General features: G+C 37.4%; 1 protein-coding gene across 5 annotated transcripts in view; it reads right to left on the bottom strand.

Moving 5' to 3' along the window:
- LOC106867896 (calcium-binding protein P) overlaps positions 1-2,691 on the bottom strand; it is an 85,877-nt gene that overhangs the window by 22,837 nt on the left and 60,349 nt on the right. The window contains exon 1 of one of the 5 annotated variants that reach the window (XM_052970871.1): positions 335-622. The exons of the other annotated variants lie outside the window; for them this stretch is intronic. The gene's annotated coding sequence lies outside the window, so the exon portion shown is untranslated. Of the gene's footprint in view, positions 1-334; positions 623-2,691 lie in introns of those variants that run through there. 5 annotated transcript variants of the gene reach the window in all.

The raw sequence follows: 2,691 nt of genomic DNA, 5'->3' as shown, positions 1-2,691 counted from the left end.
TTAGAACGACTCCAGTACTTGACTCGTACTTTATTTTATCGACCCGAAAGATGAAAGGCAAAGTCGGCGTGAGCGGAATTCGAACTCAGAACATAACGAGCCGGAAGAAATACCACAAAGTATTTCTTCCGACGCTGCAATATTCTGCCAGCTCGTCGCCTTTAAGTCACAAATAATATTGATTTCTAGTATAGATATGCAACAAGTCCCTCATACACAGTTTAGGGAGTTAAGCTACAGTCGAATATAATCAGCGATCTACCATTTCTGCCACTCACCGTTCATTATTATATACATACACAAAAGGCACATAACAAATAAATAAATGTCTTACCTGCCATAATTAATTTTTTTTTTATCACTTGGTTCCTGGTTTTTCTTGTTAACTTGTATCACTAAATGTATTTAGCAATTCTATTTAAATCGAGAACACAAGACACACTCAACGAAGCGAAGCTTCAACGTCTTCCAATGTTCGTTTGCGACGCGACTCGGAAAAAAAAACCCGACAGTGGTATGATTCACCTTTTATAGTCGGTACTTCGAAAAAGATCGCAATTTGTGTGCCGTGACGTCACAATGTGATTGGATTGGCATGATAAACAAGCCAACGACACATTACATCCTAATCTATTGTTGTCACGTGATTTCGTCTTATTTCTTTTATATTTTTTGTTTGTTAATTGTATAATTAATGATCTTCCCAACCCATCCCAACAACATGCGTAGCAGACAATAAAACACTGTTCGTAGATAGAGTGGCACAGCATATTTACTATCATGCACAATAGAAGATACACACGTATATATTCATACATTAATTCATACCTACAACTTGTGTGCAGCTAAGTTAGTAGGTTAAAAGTATCCACTGAAAAACCTGTTAACGGGAATAAAAACACACACACGCACACACACGTACATACATTAGCGCAGTCGTCACAATCTGTCGGTTGACATTACTTTTCAGCCTGCAGAAAAGAAAAGAAACAAAAAAGTTATCGATGAAATAAAACAAACAAAAATGGATCGTTGTTTGCAGAAGGACATACTTTAGATAGTTTCACCAGTTGGTCGCTAAAACAAAGACCAACTGTTGAAACAGACGGATATCACCAGACATGATAAAACCACTCCTTTACTTATTAAACTTATCCAACGACACGTCCAGTCGAAGTCCATCTAAGGCGAAGAGGAATCTTGAGAAACCGGTTCATAATTATTACTTCATTGTATTTGTAAATAATCATCAGCAAACAACTTGATATCACTGTTGTACATAGAAACAGGACAACCAGGAGGGGAATATATTTATCGTCTGCGTTGTCTGCTTTACTTCACAAACGCCGTGCTGCATATGGTTCCGCCTATCCCATAGCACTTGTGATATTTCTTCTTCATCCCCCACCCTTCGTGAAATGAAACTTGTAAGGGTCAAAAGTAAAATAATGGGAAGTAGAGTTCCGGCTAAGATACTTGTAAACGTAATGGTTCTCGAACTGACAAATAACCACTCGCCAAAAAATAGTGAAAATTTTCACTCTTCACCTTTATTAATGAGAAAATATTGAGAAAGATAGTTTACGTCAATATAATTCTTCCTTCACCATGGTGTTGAACAAATTTAAATAGTTAATTTTATTAAATATGGCAATTTGTCAGCCTCCTTTTGACAATCTTCATAGAGCCAAGCTTCCAGGGAGTTCTGCCATCCCCGCCTTTCTATGAAAACACAGCTATAAAGAATTCAACATTACTGAAGTTGGATCCACCAAATATTTTGATTGACATTCGTAATTAAACTGAGCAAAGCCTGGCTTTTAATTACCCATTAATAATAGGTCTTGAGATCAGTTCTAGAAGATCTTATTTTTCTGGTTGCAGTAATGATAAAACAAGTGCAACACTGTCACAGATATACTACTTTGTTTTACCAGCAACAACAGTTGTAGACGATTTCTAGACTCGTACAATACCATCAATCAGATTGGTTTTTAAGCACTCGGCAGACAAATTACTGCCTACATTTTATTAATCCAGTTATACATACATCAACAGACCGTGTACAATCGTTGTGCAATTGTACAAAAAGAAACAAACTAGACAGTGGTACTCATCGCACACATTAAAATTCATATTTAATCAAATTTACGAGGCATTATGCCTTTCTTAAAGGGTTTCAACAATTATTGGCGTCGTTCTTTCTTCGTTGTATTTCATAATTTCTGTCATTCCTCTCAGACATGGCTGCGTGGTTAAGAAGCTTGCTTCGCAACTATGTGGTTTCAGGCTCAGTCCCACCGTGCGGTATCTTGGGCAAGTGTTTTCTAATATAGCCTCAGGGACGACTACTGTCTTGTGAGAGAATTTGGTAAATGGAAACTGAGTGGAAGCAAATTTGAAATACCTTTTTTTTTTTGGAAATGGATCTCGAAACATATATGCTATAAATAATGATTTCAAATTTTGACACAGGGCCAGCAATTTCGGGGAAGAAGTAGATCGGTTACACTGACCCCACCAGTGCTCAACTGGTACTTATTTTATTGGTCCCTCAAGGATGAGAGGCAAAGTCAGCCTCTACAGAATTTGAAATCAGAACTTGAAGACGGACAAAATGCTGCTAAGCCTTGTGTCCGGCAAGCTGACGATTCTGCCTGCTCTACCGCCTTATATACTATAAATAAATAG

This window comes from Octopus bimaculoides, chromosome 9 (genome assembly GCF_001194135.2).
Source record: "Octopus bimaculoides isolate UCB-OBI-ISO-001 chromosome 9, ASM119413v2, whole genome shotgun sequence".
NCBI lineage: Eukaryota > Metazoa > Mollusca > Cephalopoda > Octopoda > Octopodidae > Octopus > Octopus bimaculoides.
This window is presented reverse-complemented; position numbering and strand designations above follow the sequence as displayed.